Genomic DNA, 18,378 nt, shown 5'->3' with positions numbered 1-18,378 from the left:
GTTGTCCCCAGGACCCATTGTGACTCCATGGGAACCCCCCCTTGTCCCCAGGGCCCATTGTGACATCCTGGGACCCCCCTTTGTCCCCAGTGCTCATTGTGAAATCCTGGGGACCCACTTTGTCCCCAGGGCCCATTGTGGCACCATGGGGAGCGCCTTTGTCACTGGGGACCATTGTGACATTCCAGGATTTTACTTTGTCCCCGGGGCCCATTGTGACATCCTGGGGATCCCCCTTTGTCGCCAGGGCCCACTGTGACACCGTGGGCACCCTCTTTGTCCCATGGGCCCATTGTGACCTTCAAGGGACCCCGCATTGTCCCCAGGGCCCATTGTGACATCCTGGGTACCCCCTTTGTCCCCAAGACCCATTGTGACATCCTAGTACCCCCCGCAGTCCCCAGGGCCCATTGTGACATCCTGGGGATCCCTTTGGCCCCAGGGCCCATTGTGACAGGGCGGGGATCCCCCTTGTCCCCAGGGCCCATTGTGAAACCGTGGGGACCCTCTTGTCCCCAGGGCCCATTGTGGCACCGTGGAGACCCCCCCTTTGTCTCCAGTGCCCATTGTGACATCCTGGGGACCCCCTTTGTCCCCAGTGCTCATTGTGACAGGGTGGGACCCCCCTTGTACCCAGGGCCCGTTGTGACATCCTGGGGAGTACCCTTTATCCCCAGGGCCCATTGTGACATCCTGGGGACCCCCTTTGTCCCCAGGGCCCATTGTGACATCCTGGGGACCCCCTTTGTCCCTAGGGTTCATTGTGACATCCCAGGACCCCCATTGTCCCCAGGGCCCATTGTGAACAACCTGGGGACCCCCCTTTTTCCCCGGGCCCATTGTGGCGTCCCGGATGCTTCGTTGTCCCCTGGGCCCATTGTGACATCCTGGGGCCTCCCTTTGTCCCCAGGGCCCATTGTGACACCGCAGGAGCCCCCATTGTCCCAAGGGCACATTGTTACATCCTGGGGACCCCCTTGTCCCCAGGGCCCATCGTGGCACCGTGGGGACCCCCCCTGTGTCTCCAGTGCCCATTGTGACATCCTTGGGACCCCCCTTGTCCCCAGGACCCGTTGTGACATCTTGGGGACCCCTATGTCACCAGAGCCCATTGTGATATCCTGGGGAGCCCCCTTTGTCCCCAGGGCCCATTGTGCACATCCTGTGGACCCCTCTTTGTCCCCAGGGCCCATTGTGATATCCTGGGGAGCCCTCTTTTTCCCCAGGGCCTATTGTGACATCCTGGGGACCCCCTTTGTCCCCCGGGCCCATTGTGACATCCTGAAGACCCCCTTTGTCCCCAGGGCCTATTGTGACATGCCAGGACCCCCCCTTTTCTCCAGGGCCCATTGTGACGTCCCAGGACCCCCTATTGTCCCCAGAGCCCATTGTGACATCCCAGGACCCCCCATTGTCCCCAGGCCCCATTATACACATCCTGGGGTCCCCCTTTATCCCCAGGGCCGTTGTGACACCATGGGGACCCCCTTTGTCCCCAGGGCCCATTGTGACGTCCCAGGATGCCCCATTGTCCCCTGGGCCCATTGTGAAATCATGGGGACCCCCCTTTGTCCCCAGGGCCTATTGTGACATCCCAGGACCCCCCTTTGTCCCCAGGTCCCATTGTGATATCCTGGGGCCTCCCTTTGTCCCCAGGGCCCATTGTGACACCGTGGAGACCCTCCTTGTCCTCAGGGCCCATTATGACATTCAGGGGACTCCTCTTTGTCCCCAGGGCCTATTGTGACATCCTGGGGACCCCCCTTTTCTCCAGGTCCCATTGTGACGTCCCAGGACCCCCTATTGTTCCCCGGGCCCATTGTGAAATCCTGGGGACCCCCTCTTTTTCCCCAAGGCCCATTGTGACATCCCACGACCCCCCATTGTCTCCAGGCCCCATTATGCACATCCTGCGGTCCCCCTTTATCCCCCGGCCCCATTCTAACACTGTGGGGACCCCCGTTGTCCCCAGGACCCATTGTGACATCCTGGGGACCCCCTTTGTCCCCAGGGCCTATTGTGACATCCCAGAATCCCCCATTGTCCCCAGGGCTCATTGTGACATCGTGGGGACCCCCCCTTTTTCTCCAGTGCCCATTGTGACATCCTGGGGACCCCCCTTTGTCTCCAGGGCCTATTGTGACGTTCAGGGGAACCCCCTTTGTCCCCAGGGCCCATTGTGACGTTCAGGGGAACCCCCTTTGTCCCCAGGGCCCATTGTGACATCCTGGGGACTCCCTTTGTCCCCAGGGCCCATTGTGACATCGCAGGACCCCCCATTGTACCCAGGGCCCATTGTGACATCCTGGGAACCCCCTTTGTCCCCAGGGCCCATCGTGGCACCGTGGGGACCCTCCCCTTTTTCTCCAGTGCCAATTGTGACATCCTTGGGACCCCTCTTGTCCTCAGAGCCCATTGTGACATCCTGGGGAGCCCCCTTTGTCCCCAGGGCCCATTGTGACATCCCAGGACCCCCCATTTTCCCCAGGGCGCATTGTGACATCCTGGGGACCCCCTTTGTCCCCAGGGGCCATTGTGACATACCAGGACCCACCCTTGTCCCCAGAGTCCATTGTGACATCCTGGGCAGCCCCCTTTGTCCCCAGGCCCATTGTGACATCCTGGGGACCCTGTTGTCTCAAGGGCCCATTGTGACACCGTGTGGACCCCCTTTGTCACTGGGGCCCATTGTGGCATACCAGGACTCCACTTTGTCCCCAGGGCCCATTGTGACACCGTGGGGACCCCTTTGTCCCCAGGACCCATTGTGACATCCCATGACCCCCCTTGTCCCCAGGGCCCATTGTGACATCCTGGGGACCCCTTTGTCCCCAGGCACCATTGTGACAGGGCGGGACACCCCTTGTCTCCAAGGCCCATTGTGACATCATGGGGATCCCGTTTGTGCCCAGGGCCCATTGTGACATCCTGGGGACCCCCTTTGTCCCCAGAGGCCATTGTGACATCCGGGGGACCCCCCTTGTCCCCAGAGCCCATTGTGATATTCAGGAGACCCCCTCTTTTTCCCCAGGGCCTATTGTGACATCCTTGGGACCTCGTTTGTCCCCAGGGCCCATTGTTGTACCATGGGGACCCCCTTTCTCCCCAGGGCCCATTGTGGCACCATGGTGAACCCCTTTGTCACTGGGGCTCATTGTGACATCCCAGGACCCCCCGTTGTCCCAAGGGGCCATTGTGACATCCCAGGACCCCCCAGTGTCCCCAGGGCCCATTGTGACATCCTGGGTCCCCCTTTGTCCCTGTCGAGGGTTAAGATTGCGGGGTGACAATCAAACCCTGGCAGATGTGTTGTCAACCTCCTCTGCCCCCCACTTCCCCCTTCTGCCCCTCCCTCTCCCGCTCTGCACCCACGGCCCTGCTTTTATAGGGGTGCCTGGGCGGGGCCCTTGGTGACATCACCAGTGACGTCACAATGCCCACTGTGGCAGTCGCACATCCCCCGTGATCCGGAGCCTCCAACGGGGCAGTCGATGGCTCCTTAGCACCTTCTGTGCCCCACTGTGCCTGTCCCCACGTGCACACCGAGGGTGGCACCGAGGTGCTCACAGTCCAAACTGATCACTGTGTTTAAAAAGATAATCGAGGGGGAAGGGCAACCAAAGAGCCAGGAATCCATATTTCAAATAAATCAATAAGGTGAGAGGGTTGTTAATTAGATGAATGAGACAGGTAAACTGAGGCCAGCCCTGGGGAGTCTGTAACCCCTGCAGTGCCAAGCGCTGGGGAGCAGGGCAGGGAATGTGCAGCTGGGGTTGGTGGATGTGTAAGCGGGGGCTTTTTGTCCCATTCCCTGTGCTGTCTTTGGGTAGAACACCTGGTCTTGCCAAATCGTTTATAAAATACGCTTTGCTGAGAGATCCTGCCCGGGGCTGTTCTCTTGGCAAGGGGATTGTTTCCCACAGCAGGGTTTGGCAGCAGAAGTTGGGCAGGACAAGAGGGCCCATGAGGTCAGAAAGCACAGCAGAGCTGGAACGTGGGGTCACGGGCACCAAACCCAGCTCGGGTGGAGCCAAGAGGGTCCCCTCGTGTGCAGGGCCCAAAGCGCCATCTCTAGCATCTGCCCGTCCTTCTGAGCGCCCAGAGCCTCCCTCTTGGGGCCTAATCCCCATGTTTAGGGTCCCAACGCGTCTTTCATCACCCACGGCCTTTGGTCAGGGCCCACAGCTTCATTTTCAGGTGGAGCCGCTGCCTGGCAACAACCGCCCGGAAGTCTGTGGACAGCCAGGGGATGAAATGCAGCCAATCACATTTGAGGAGGCGGGGCAAGTCGTGTGATTGAAATGTAAGCAGCCAATCGAGCTTTGAGACCTGCAGGACAGTTGGCGACAGTTGGACAAACTGGGCAGCGCTCAGGGGCGGGCTGTGCTGGCTGCACCAATCACACCTGGTGGGAGTGCAGCAGAGGGATGATTGACAAATAACCTGACCAATCATTTGGTGGGGGGAGCCAGTGGGAGATCCCAGACAGCCAATCAGAGAAAAGAGCGGCTCAGGGAAGGCGGACACTGTGGGGGGAGTAACCCCTCAGGCCGCCAATCAGAGAGAGTATCACCTCAGGGCAGGGCGAGCCCCAAAGCAGGACAGAATCACTGCCCAGGCAGCCAATCAGCTGCAGGATCAGCTCAGGGGAGGAGACTGACAGCCCTCCCGACCAATGGTGGCGCAGCCCAGGCTGAGCAGGCGGTTGCTCTGCAGGCGGCCGGCGTGAGCTTTGCCATGGCGCCCGTGGAGCTGCCCGAGGCCGAGCAGCGCCCGGCCCAGCCCTGGGGCCCTTTTTCCTCCCTCTGGGGCCCTGGAGATGTCTTGCTGCCTCTGGCCCAGGTGTGTGTGGGCTGCTCTGGCCTTGTTCTCCTGGGTGGGGGAGGGGGCAGGGGGCACTTTCTGGAGAGGAGCAGCTGGGGCTGGGGCTGGAGCTGGAGAGAGCAGGAGAAGGGGAAGCAGCTGGAGGGTGAAGTGCAGGGGATCCCCACAGCTGCTGCTGCAGCTGCACCAGAGACAGCTGCCCCTCTGGGTGAGGAAGAGTCCCTGTGAGCAGCCTCAGCAGAGCAGATCACAAACGTGCACCGCAGGGTCTGTGTAAGTGGGGAAAATCACTGTCCGGCCGTATAGTGTGTGTGTGTGTGGGGTGCGTCTGGGGAGCCTCGTGCTGTGAGAGCTGTCAGACACCCATGTGTTCTCTTAGGTGCGGGATGGACAAACGACTGGAGCTACAGGGGGAGGGAAAGACAGGCAGACAGAAGTGCCTGAACTGCACAGCTTGCCTGGCAGTGCAGAGAGCAGGAACTGTGGTGAGTGCTGGGCCCTTGGGCTCATTTCATCCTGTTTTGTGCTCCTCTCCCTCCCTGCTCCCTCCTCTTTCCTACCGTGTCCTTCTTCCTCTTCATCTCTTCTCTCTCTGCCCCTCTCTGCTTCTTCCTCACCGTTTCCTCCACCCTTCTCCAACTCTGTGCAGGGTTTCTCGTGGTTTACAGTGTCTGCTTTTGAGAGGAACGTATTCCTGACTGTCTCCATCTCTGTATGGTGAAGCTTTCTGCCTGCACTATGATTTTGCTGGGCTGTGAGGCTGTGTTGGAGCAGCAGAGCTCAGAAGTGGTGGCTTTAAAGGCGTTGAAGCTGTGGTCAAACTAGCAGGAAAAGCTGGTTTCTTCCCAGAGAGCTGCCTGACAAATATAGCTACAAGTAAAGACCCTTGAAGTTGGCTTTTTTTATTTAAATTTACTATTAATATGTAGCTTTTGGGATTGATTGATTGATTGATTTCTGGGAAGCAAGAAGTGAGAGCCTGTGCACTCCCACAGGCAGAGCTGCCTCCCAAAATAGGTGCCCCCTTCTCCACTTCTGTTCCTTCCATGCTGGTGTAGCACAAGGCCATGCAGCAGTGTGCAGATGTGGTGATTCCAATGTGACTGTGAGGTCAGAGCCCCTCGGTGACGTGCTGTGCTGTGTCTTGGCAGCAGCAGCATCATGGGGCGAGCGTGGGGGCCATGGTCCTCACCCTGTTCCTCCTCCTGGTGTCCCTGCCAGCCCGGGACGCCCAGGCTGCTCCAGCCGAGCGCAGGGAGCAGGTGGGCGGGCAGGGGCAGCACCCAGCCCCGGGCAGCTCAGCAGGGCAGCAGTGGGGCCAGGGCTGGGGCTGGGGCCGGGAGAGCAGCCGGGCTGGGCCGGGCAGGGCGAGCCAGGCAGCACCAGGGTGTGGGCAGGGGGCAGACACCCGCAGGGAGGGGAGAGGGGCTGCGGCTGCTTCAGGGGCAGGTTCTGGGCAAGCAGGGGCTGGGAGTGCTGGCACAGGGCAGAAACCAGCACTGAGTCCCTGTGGGGCCCTCCCTGCCCCCCAGCCTCGTGCCACACGGCCCCATCCCAGGGCGCGCTTTGAGCCTTTGGGCCCGTTGCAAATCAAAGCTGGGATTGCTTTGGCACTTTGGGCCACTTTAGAGCTAAACCTGGGCACATTTGTGCCCTTTGGGATCGTTTCTGCCTATATCTGGGAGTTTTTTGGCTTTCCAGTTGCGTTTATACCCAAATCTGGGGGTGTTTGGGCCATTTTTGGCCATTTTTTTACCCAAATCTGGGCATACTTCGACTCTTTGGTCCAGTTTCACCCTGAATCTGGGGATGTTATACCCCTTTTTGGCCAGTTTTGCTCAAATCTAGTGGTGCTTTGGTTTTTTCTGCCTCTCTTGACCCGATATACTCAGGTGCTTTTGCCCATTTTTTCCCCTGATGTGGGCACTGTGATCCCAAATATGGGATGTTTTCATGTTTGCCGACAGCTTTGCACCCAAGTGTGGATGTTTTTGCCTCTTTGGGCCACTTTTTGCCCAAATACTCAGATTGTTTTGCCTGTGTTGACCAATTTAGCCCCCAAATATTTGGAATATTTTGTCGTTTTGCCAGTTTTTTCCCCAAATACGGCTATTTTTCTGCAAGATATGGGCACTGTTGTCCTAAATATGTTGTGTTGTGTTTTGTTTTTTCTCTCTTGTCTATGTCCTCTTTTACCTGGAATGCAGGAGTGTTGCTCGGTGAGCCTGGAAACCTCTCTGATCTGTGCTTGACTCCAGGACATGGCCTTGGCAGAGTTGATCGAGCTTCTCAGCTGGGTCCTGGTTAGGAGCCTTGGGCTGTCCCAGAGGTGAGTTGTCACTGTCTGTCTGCTTGAGCGAATAAACACTCGTGTTTTAATAGGTTATTCGTGTGTGATTGTACCCAAGATCCTCTCAGAGGCTTTCCAAAAGCTTTTTGTGCCTTGGTGGTATTACACAGACAAGTCATGAATGTTCAATTTGCCTGAAAACCTGCTAGGTCTCAGCAAAAAGGTCACCCGTGCTCTGTTTCTAGCTGTGGGAACACACACCTCTGTATGTGTCTCGTGTCATTATCTCACCCTCTCCCATCACAGCAGGTGACTGAGGAAGCAGGAGATCACAACGTGCCATGGAAGCTCCCACCCGTGTTTGACTCCCTGTTTGGTTCCTGCAGTCCATGCTGATCAAGCCTCTTGGTGTAATCCTGTTCCTGAGCCTGAGGGGAATCGCAGGGGTAAGTGTTCAGTGTTCATTGGTTACTGGCCTTTTGCGTTTGTTAGTATTTGGTTTATTATTTGTGAACGTTTTCTTGCAATAGTTGAGCCTTGCAGTAGCCAGCAGGCTCTGATTTAGGAGAAACATGGATGATCATTTTTTGCCCTGGTGCTCCATGCTCCCACGTTAGTGTGGGTTTCCTTTTGTGTGTGTGAGAGGTCTCCTGCCTTGCTTTAGGATTACAGTAAGTGATTGGACTAATATTAGAAGTTTAGATGAAGGGATAGGTGTTAGGGTTAGGGTTAGGGTTATTATTAGGGTTTGATTAGGATTAGGTTTAGGGTTTATGGGTAGGGATGTGGTTAGTGATAAGGGTTAGTATTAGGGTTAATGTTAGGAGTAAGGATTAAGGTTAGGGGTTAGGGAATAGTGTTTGTGTAAGCAGTAAGACTTCAGGTTTAGGGGGAAAGGGTAGGAATATGGTTAAGGTTGGCATAGGGTTAGGAGTTTGGGTTAGGGTTAGGCTTAGGTTTTGGAGTTTGGGTTAGGGTTAGGCTTAGGAGTTTGGGTTAGGCTTAGTCTTAAGCTTAGGAGTTTGGTTTAGGCTTAGACTTAGGGTTAGGAGTTTGAGTTAGGATTTAGGGTTAGTCTTAAGGCTAGGAGTTTGGGTTAGGGTTGGGCTTAGGCGTCTGGGTTGGGCTTAGGCGTCTGGGTTGGGCTTAGGCGTCTGGGTTGGGCTTAGGCTTAGAGTTAGGAGTTTGGGTTAGGGTTAAGGGATTGGGATAAGGGTTAAGAGATTGGGTTAAGGTTAAGGGATTGGGTTAGGATTGGGTTTACGGTTAGGAATTAGGCTTAGGTTTAGGATTAGGATTAGCGTTATGGTCTGGGTTAGGAGTTGGGGTTAGGAGTTGGGGTTAGGAGTTGGGGTTAGGAGTTGGGGTTAGGAGTTGGGGTTAGGAGTTGGGGTTAGGAATCTTAACCCTCGACAGGGACAAAGGGGGTCCCCAGGATGTCACAATGGGCCCTGGGGACAATGGGAGTCCCCAGCATGTCACAATGGGCCCTGGGGACAAGGGGGGGGTCCTTGGATGTCACAATGGGCCCCAGTGACAAAAGGATCCCCCATGGTGCCAAAATGGGCCCTGGGGACAAAGTAAAGTCCTGGAATGTCACAATGGGCTCTGGGGACAATGGGGGGTGTCCAGGATGTCACAATGGGCCCTGAGGACAAGGCGGGGTCCCCATGGTGTCACAAAACAACGTCCTCAGGGATACGGGTCAGTGCCAGGGGTGGGTTATGCTTGGCCTCCATGACCTCGAGGGTCTTTTCCAACCAAAATGAGTTTTTAGGGTTTATCCCAAATGATGGGAACCCCCGCTTCCATCTCTGCTCTTCACCAAACACCTTTTAGAGGATGAAGAGGAAGGAGACGCAACACCTCAGCATACGGAGGGTCTTCCCCAAAGGGGTGGTCTGGGGTATCCAAAACACAAGGGGTGGTGTGGGCATCCAAAGCACAAGGGGTGGTCTGGGGTATCCAAAGCTCTCCTGGAGCGACTGCTGCTTCTTCTTGCTTTCCATCAGCTTCTTGATGTCTTCCCGCGTGGGGACACGCTCGTCATCTTCATCATCTTCATCATCTTCATCATCTTCATCATCTTCGTCATCTTCGTCATCTTCGTCATCTTCGCCATCAGATTCCGAGGATTCTGGAGGAGCGAACAGAGAGAAATGGGCTGGGGAGGCTCCAGCACCGGCCCTGGCTCTTCCTGCCCAGCATCCCAGGCCCATCCCCAGCTGCTCCAGCTTCATCCAAAAGAGGTGGCGAGCTCCAAAAACTCAGTGGCTCCTCCAAGAGCGTCCAATGGGAAGAGGCCCCAGGCAGAGAAGTCGTGGGCTCAAAGGAAAGCACCACGTTGCGAGGATCTCCAGAGGATCCCTGGCCTGCTCCAGAAGATCCCCATCATCAACAAGGTGAGGTCGTCCATGTTGTTTTCAAAGGCGAGGAGGAGCTCAAGGGCCCTCAGCATCGGGGCTCGCGTGCGGTTATGAGAGGGCAAGGAGGGAAGGAAGGAGGGAAGGAAGTAAGGAAGGAAGGAAGGAAGGAAGGAAGGAAGGAAGGAACCGGGGGTTCCCATCATTTGGGATAAACCCTAAAAACTCATTAATCACTTTGGTTGGAAAAAAGCACCCACCTCCATAGGACCCCATAGGGACCCATAGAGACCATAGAGGCCCATAGGGAGCCACAGAGCCCCATGGAACCCCATAGAGACCCATAGGGACCGTAGAGCCTGTAGAGACCCATAGGGACCCATAGAGACCCATAGAGCTCCATAGGACCCCATAGGGACCCATAGAGACCATAGAGGCCCATAGGGAGCCGCAGAGCCCCATGGAACCCCATAGGGACCCATAGAGACCCAAAGGGACCCATAGGGACCCATAGAGACCCATAGGGACCCATAGGGACCGTAGAGCCTGTAGAGACCCATAGGGACCCATAGAGCTCCATAGGACCCCATAGGGACCCATAGAGGCCCATAGGGAGCCACAGAGCCCCATGGAACCCCATAGGGACCCATAGAGACCCAAAGGGACCCATAGGGACCCATAGAGACCATAGAGACCCATAGGGACCCATAGGGACCGTAGAGCCTGTAGAGACCCATAGGGACCCATAGAGCTCCATAGGACCCCAGAGGGACCCATAGAGACCATAGAGGCCCATAGGGAGCCACAGAGCCCCATGGAACCCCATAGAGACCCATAGGGACCGTAGAGCCTGTAGAGACCCATAGGGACCCATAGAGCTCCGTAGGACCCCATAGGGACCCATAGAGACCATAGAGGCCCATAGGGAGCCACAGAGCCCCATGGAACCCCATAGAGACCCATAGGGACCCATAGAGACCCAAAGGGACCCATAGAGAGGGAGGGTTTTAGGACCCTGGGGGTTCCATAGAGACCCATAGAGCATCAAGGAGCCCCATAGGGACCCATAGAGCCTGTAGAGACCCATAGGGACCCATAGAGACCCAAGGAGCCCCATAGAGACCCATTAAGACCCATAAGGACCCATAGGGACCCATAGGGACCCATAGAGCCCCATAGAGGCCCATAGGAAACCACAGAGCCCCATGGAACCCCATAGGGACCTAGAGAGCTCCATAGGGACCCATAGGGACCCATAGAGCTCCATAGGGACCCATAGAGCCCCATAGGGACCCATAGAGAGGGAGGGTTTTAGGACCCCGGGGGTTCCTGCTGGGCTCAACTATGGCAAGAAAACCTTAACGAATAATTAGCCGAATATTAATGAATGCAAAAGGCCAGGAACCAATGAGGAGTGAGCACTGAGCCCTGGGACAGCGGGGACAGGGACAGCGGGAATGCGACCCTGGGACCCATTGACCCCATTGACTCCCATTGACTCCCATTGACCCCATTGACTGACCCCATTGACCCCCATTGATCCCCATTGACCGATTGACCCCCATTGACCCATTGACCCCATTGACCCATTGATCCCCATTGCCCCCCATTGATCCCCATTGACCCCATTGACCCATTGATCCCCATTGACCCCATTGACCCATTGACCCCATTGATCCCCATTGACCCATTGATCCCCATTGACCCCATTGACCCCCATTGACCCCATTGACTCCCATTGACCCATTGACCCCACTGACCCCATTGACCCATTGATCCCCATTGACCCCCATTGAGTCATTGAGTCATTGACTTCATTGACCCCCCATTGCCCCCCATTGATCACCATTGATCCCCATTGATCCCCATTGCCCCCCATTGATCCCCATTGCCCCCATTGCCCCCATTGACCCATTGACTCCCATTGACCCCCGTTGACCCATTGATCCCCATTGCCCCCCATTGACTCCCATTGCCCCCATTGACCCCATTGACCCATTGACCGCATTGACTCCCATTGACCCCATTGCCCCCCATTGCCCCCCACTGCCCCCACTGCCCCCATTGCCCCCCATTGCCCCCATTGCCCCCATTGCCCCCCATTGCCCCCATTGTACCCATTGCCCCCCACTGACCCCATTGCCCCCCACTGACCCCATTGCCCCCCATTGCCCCCATTGCCCCCCATTGCCCCCATTGTCCCATTTCAGGTAAAAGAGGACATAAACAAGAGAGAAAAAACACAACACATTTGGGTACTCCTGGGTCCTTTGGGGCACTCCTGGGTCCCTCCTGAACTCCTGGGTCCTTTGGGGCACTCCTGGGTCCCTTGGGGTACTCCTGGGTCCCTCCTGAACTCCCCATAGACCCCCATAATTTCCCCCTTAGGGACCCAGGAGTGCCCCATAGTGACCCATAAGTGACTCATGGAGCCCCCTAAGTGCGTTCGGGTCCCTTCGGGTGAGTTTGGGCCCCACTCGGGTCCCTTCGGGTGTGTTCGGGTCCCACTCTGGTCCCTTCGGGTGCGTTCGGGTCCCTTCGGGTGGGTTCGGGTCCCTTCGGGTGCCTTCGGGCCCCACTCGGGTCCCTTCGGGTGCGTTCGGGTCCCTTCGGGTGCGTTCGGGTCCCTTCGGGTGCGTTCGGGTGCGTTCGGGTCCCTTCGGGTGCCTTCGGGTCCCCTCGGGTGCGTTCGGGCCCCACTCGGGTCCCTTCGGGTGCGTTCGGGTCCCTTCGGGTGCGTTCGGGTCCCTTCGGGTCCCCTCGGGTCCCTTCGGCTCCCTTCGTGTATCTTCGGCTCCTCTCGGAGCCGCCTCCGCGCACGCCACGCACAGTGGGCGTGGCCACGCACCCCCCCCGCTTCCCATTGGCCGCCGCCTGAGGAAGGGGGCGTGGCCTCGCTCGCAGCCACCACCGCGGCGGGAAACGATCGTGAGGCGGGAAAAGGGGAAGAAAGGGGGCGGGGGGAGGAAGAGGAGGGGCCGGGGGGGGAGCGGAACACGGGTTTTGGGGTAAAAAGGGGGGGATTTGGGAGTTTGGCGCCTTTTGGGGCACTTTCGGGTGGGTTCGGGCCCCTTCGGGGAGACTTCGGGTCCCTTCGGGGAGACTTCGGGTCCCTTCGGGTGCGTTCGGGTCCCTTCGGGTGCGTTCGGGTCCCTTCGGGTGCGTTCGGCTCCACTCGGACCCCTTCGGGTGCGTTCGGGTCCCTTCGGGTCCCTTCGGGTGGGTTCGGGTCCCTTCGGGTGCGTTCGGCTCCACTCGGGCCCCTTCGGGTGGGTTCGGGTCCCTTCGGGTGCGTTCGGCTCCACTCGGACCCCTTCGGGAAGACTTCGGGTCCCTTCGGGTGCGTTCGGCCCCTTCGGGTGCGTTCGGGTGCGTTCGGCTCCGCTCGGGCCCATTCGGCTCCGCTCGGGCCCATTCGGCTCCGCTCGGCTCTTTCCGTCTCCGCTCGTTTTCCCGCGCTTTCCCTCAGAGCGCGAAGCGAAGCGCGGGGACCCCCGGGGCCGCTTTTTTCGCGCTTTTCCCGAGGTGACAACAGCGGGGGCTTTGGGGACACAGCTCGGGGAGCCTCAGCGGGAGGGTTTTGGGTTGAAAAAGCGCTATTTTGGGTCAATTTTGAGGTGGTTTATGGCCCTCCCGGCGGGGCAAGATGGCGGCTGCGGACATCGAGGGGCTGCTGGGTGAGTAATGAGGGGGAATTAGGGGTGATTAGCGCGAATTAGGGGGTAATTAGGGGGCAGCGGGGATATGGGGGGGTGGGGGGGGTGTTAATTAGCGCTGCTGAGGGTGTTAATTGTTAATGAATGCAGAGGAGGAGCCGTTGCAGGAGCTGCACCCCGGGCTGGCCCCGCTGAGGGGGATTGGGGGGGTGGGAGCGGAGCTGGAGAGGGAGGTGAGACAGGTAAGGGGGCATTGGGGACAATGGGGACAATGGGGGTGGTGGGGACATTGGGGTCAGTGGGGTGAATGGGACATTGGGGGTAATGGGGATCAATGGGGTCAATGGGACATTGGGGTCAATGGGGTGAATGGGACATTGGGGGTAATGGGACATTGGGGTCAATGGGACATTGGGGTCAATGGGTTGAATGGGACATGGGGGTGAATGGGACATTGGGGTCAATGGGGACATTGGGGGGAATGGGACATGGGGGTGAATGGGGACAATGGGGGGACACTGGGGTCAATGGGGTGAATGGGACATTGGGGTCAATGGGACATTGGGGGCAATGGGGTGAATGGGACATTGGGGTCAGTGGGGACAATGGGGGGACATTGGGGTCAATGGGGTGAATGGGACATTGGGGGTAATGGGGATCAATGGGGTCAATGGGACATTGGGGTCAATGGGGTGAATGGGACATTGGGGGTAATGGGACATTGGGGTCAATGGGACATTGGGGTCAATGGGTTGAATGGGACATGGGGGTGAATGGGACATTGGGGTCAATGGGGACATTGGGGGGAATGGGACATGGGGGTGAATGGGGACAATGGGGGGACACTGGGGTCAATGGGGTGAATGGGACATTGGGGTCAATGGGACATTGGGGGCAATGGGGTGAATGGGACATTGGGGTCAGTGGGGACAATGGGGGGACATTGGGGTCAATGGGGTGAATGGGACATTGGGGGTAATGGGGATCAATGGGGTCAGTGGGGTGAATGGGACATTGGGGTCAATGGGGGTGGTGGGGACATTGGGGTCAATGGGGTGAATGGGACATTGGGGTCAGTGGGGACATTGGGGCCAATGGGGTGAATGGGACATTGGGGTCAATGGGGGGACATTGGGGTCAATGGGGGTGATGGGGACATTGGGGTCAATGGGCTCAATAGGACATTGAGGTCAATGGGACATTGGGGGTGAATGGAGATCAATGGGGGTCAATGGGACATTGGGGACAATGGGGGGACATTGGGGGCAATGGGGGGACATTGGGGTGAATGGGGATATTGGGGTATTGGGGATATTGGGGTCAATGGGGGGACATTGGGGCCAATGGGGTGAATGGGACATTGGGGTCAGTGGGGACATTGGGGCCAATGGGGTGAATGGGACATTGGGGTCAATGGGGGGACATTGGGGTCAATGGGGGTGATGGGGACATTGGGGTCAATGGGCTCAATAGGACATTGAGGTCAATGGGACATTGGGGGTGAATGGAGATCAATGGGGGTCAATGGGACATTGGGGACAATGGGGGGACATTGGGGGCAATGGGGGGACATTGGGGTGAATGGGGATATTGGGGTATTGGGGATATTGGGGTCAATGGGGGGACATTGGGGCCAATGGGGTGAATGGGACAATGGGGGCCAATGGGGTCAATGGGACATTGGGGCCAATGGGGTGAATGGGACATTGAGGTCAATGAGGACAATGGGAGGACATTGGGGTGAATGGGGATATTGGGGTGATGGGGACATTGGGGTCAATGGGGTCAATGAGGGGCAATGGGGATCAATGGGGCCAATGGGGGTCAATGGGACATTGGGGTCAATGGGGGTAATGGGGACATTTGGGACAATGGGGACATTGGGGATGTTGGGGAAAATTGGGGTCAATGGGGGCATTGGGGTCAATGGGGACAATGGGGTGAATGGGACATTGGGGCCAATGGGGGGCAATGGGGACCAATGGGGGCAATGGGGTGAATGGGACATTGGGGACAATGGGGGTGGTGGGGACATTGGGGTCAATGGGGTGAATGGGACATTGGGGTGAATGGGACATTGGGGTCAATGGGGACAATGGGGGGACATTGGGGTCAATGTGACATTGGGGTGAATGGGGATATTGGGGTAATGGGGTCAATGGGACATTGGGGTCAATGGGGGTAATGGGGACATTTGGGACAATGGGGACATTGGGGATGTTGGGGGAAAATTGGGGTCAGTGGGGGCATTGGGGTCAATGGGGACAATGGGGGGACATTGGGGTCAATGGGGTGAATGGGATATTGGGGTCAATGGGACATTGGGGACAATGGGGGGACATTGGGGTCAATGGGGTGAATGGGACATTGGGGTCAATGGGGACAATGGGGGGACATTGGGGTCAATGGGGTGAATAGGACATTGGGGTCAATGGGACATTGGGGACAATGGGGGGACATTGGGGTCAATGGGACATTGGGGTCAATGGGGACAATGGGGGGACATTGGGGTCAATGGGACATTGGGGTGAATGGGGATATTGGGGTAATGGGGTCAATGGGGGGACATTGGGGTCAATGGGATATTGGGGTCAATGGGGATATTGGGGTCAATGGGACATTGGGGTCAATGGGGGGACATTGGGGTCAATTGGGACATTGGGGTGAATGGGGGACATTGGGGGCAATGGGGACATTGGGGTCAATGGGATGAATGGGACATTGGGGTCAATGGGGACATTGGGGCCAATGGGGTGAATGGGACATTGGGGGCAATGGGGGTCAATGGGGGGACATTGGGGTCAATGGGGGGACACTGGGATCAATGGGGACATGGGGGTCAATGGGGGAACATTGGGGCCAATGGGGTGAATGGGACATTGGGGGGCAGTGGGGGTCAATGGGACATTGGGGTCAATGGGGTGAATGGGACATTGGGGTCAATGCGAAATTGGGGGGAAATTGGGGGTCAATGGAACATTGAGGGTATTGGGGACATTGGGGATCAATGGGAGTCAATGGGGACATTGGGATCAATGGGGTCAATGGGACATTGGGGGCTCAGGGTGACCCCGCTGACCTCTGGTGACCCCCAGGCATGGGCGGGGCTGGCGCTGGCCCGCAGCCAATGGCTGCGCTGGGAGGGGCTGTGGGCGGGGCTTCAGGAGCTGCTGCGCCAGGACCCGGCGGTGAGTGCCCCAAACCCCCAAAATCATGCCCCCCTGAAACGCTGCACTTCAAAACCCTGCACCCCTAAATCCTTCCCCCAAAACCCTGCCCCCCCAAACCCTACACCCCAAGGTCCTTCCCCCACCTCCTGGAACCCTAAACCCTGCACCCCAAAGAATTCCCTCCCAAACCTTGCACCTCCAAATCCTGCACCTCAAAGGCCTGGAAACCCAAGCCCTTCAACCCCATCCCTGCAACACCAAATCCTGTACCCCAAACCCAGCACCCCAGAATCCTGCACCCCAAATCCTGCCTACCAAACCTTTCACTGCAAACCCCTGCACCCCGAGGTTGTGCTGCCCTAAACACTGAACCCCCAAATCCTGCAGCCCCAGATCCTTGCCTCCCAAAACTCTGCACCCCAACATCCTGCACCCCAAATCTCTCACCCCCAAATCCTCCCCCCACCACCCTGCAGCCTCAAATCCTTCACCCCCATCCCCTGCACCCCAAAACTCCACACCTCCAAATCCTGAACCCTGAAACCCCGCACCCCCAAATCCTGTGCCCCAGTCCTGTGCACCCCACACTCTGCAACCTTAAATTTCCCCCCAAGCCCCTGCACCCCAAACGCTGCACTCTGAGACCTGACTTCTAAACCCTGCACCCCCAAACAGTGCACCCCCAAATCCTGCACCCCTAATCCTCCACCCTCTTAACACTGCACCCCCAAACCTGAACCACCAAATCTTTCACCCCCAAAACCTCCCTCCTCCAAACCCTGCACTTCAAAATGCTGCACCCCCAAATCCTTCTCCCCAACATCCTGCACCCCCAGATCCTGACCCCAAAACCCTGCACCCCAAATCCTGTACCCCAAAGCCCTGCACTCTCAAATCATACATGCCCAGAACGTGCACCCTAAACTGTGCACCCCAAAATCCTAAACCCCTTAACCCTGCACCCCCAAATCCTCCAGACCCATGTGCCGAACCCAGCACCCCAAAATCTACCCCCCAAAACCTACATCCCCAAATCCTGCACCCCCAGGTCCTGAACAGCCAAAATCTGCACCCCCAATTCTGCCTCCCCAAGACCTGCACCCCCAATTCTGCCTCCACAAGACCTTCACCCCCAGTCCCTGCTCCACTAAATCCTGCACCCCAAACCCTGCACCCCCAACCTCCTGTACCCCAAATCCTGCCCCCACAAGTTGCACCCCAAAACCCTGCTACCCCAAATCTTATACCCCCAGATCCTTCCCCCAACACCCTGCAATCCCAAACCCTGCACCCCCAATTCTGGCGCTAAACCCTGCACCCCCAGAACCCTGCACCACTGAACCTTGAACCCCAAAACCCTGTTTCCCCAATTCCCCCCCAAAAAACTCTGCACCCCAAAACCCTATACCCAAAACTCTGCACCCCACAAGTTGCACCCCATATCCCTGCACCTCCAAATCCCTGCACCCCCAAATCCTCCAACCCCCAAGTCCTGCACCCCTAGGTGCTGAACACCTGAACCCCTCACCCCAGACCCCTCACCCCAAAGCCCTGCACCCCAAATCCTGCCTGTAAACGCTGAACTACAAGGTTCTGTACCCCAACAGCCTGCTCACCCAGATCCTGCACCCCAGAACCCTGCACCCCCATATTCTGATCCCTACAGCCTGCACCCCCAGCTCCTGCACCCCCAAAACCTGTACCCCTAAATCCTGCACCCTTCAACCCTGCAGCCCACAACGCTGCACCCCCAACCTCTGCAGCCCCAGTTCCTTAACGTGTGAAACCTGCGCCCCCAAGTCCTGCACCCCAAAACCTTACACCCGGAATCCTGCCCCCCAAACCATGCACCCCAAAATCAAGGCCCCTCAAACTTGCACTCAAAGGTCCACACCAAGAAACCCTCCCCCCTCAGTTTCTAAAGACGTGGAACCTGCACCCCCAAATCCCGCACCCCAAAATCCTGCACCCCAGTACCCCAGACCACCAAATCTTGCACCTCCAAATCCTGCCCCCTTTAGCCCTGCACTTCAAACCCTGCACCCCAAATCCTGCAACCAACCCTGTACCCCCAA

General features: G+C 57.5%; 1 long non-coding RNA gene across 1 annotated transcript; it reads left to right on the top strand.

Annotated features, from left to right (window-relative positions):
• The first annotated feature begins 12,666 nt into the window (after positions 1-12,666).
• LOC139826082 (uncharacterized) lies at positions 12,667-16,844 on the top strand. The gene is made up of 3 exons (XR_011736149.1): positions 12,667-12,696; positions 13,095-13,154; positions 16,229-16,844. It is a non-coding gene; the product is annotated as an uncharacterized lncRNA (long non-coding RNA).
• Positions 16,845-18,378: the final 1,534 nt, after the last annotated feature.

The sequence above is a fragment of the Patagioenas fasciata genome, chromosome 34, assembly GCF_037038585.1.
Source record: "Patagioenas fasciata isolate bPatFas1 chromosome 34, bPatFas1.hap1, whole genome shotgun sequence".
Taxonomy (NCBI): Eukaryota; Metazoa; Chordata; class Aves; order Columbiformes; family Columbidae; genus Patagioenas; species Patagioenas fasciata.
The sequence above is the reverse complement of the archived record's forward strand: the minus strand, read 5'-3'. Positions and strand labels throughout refer to the sequence as shown.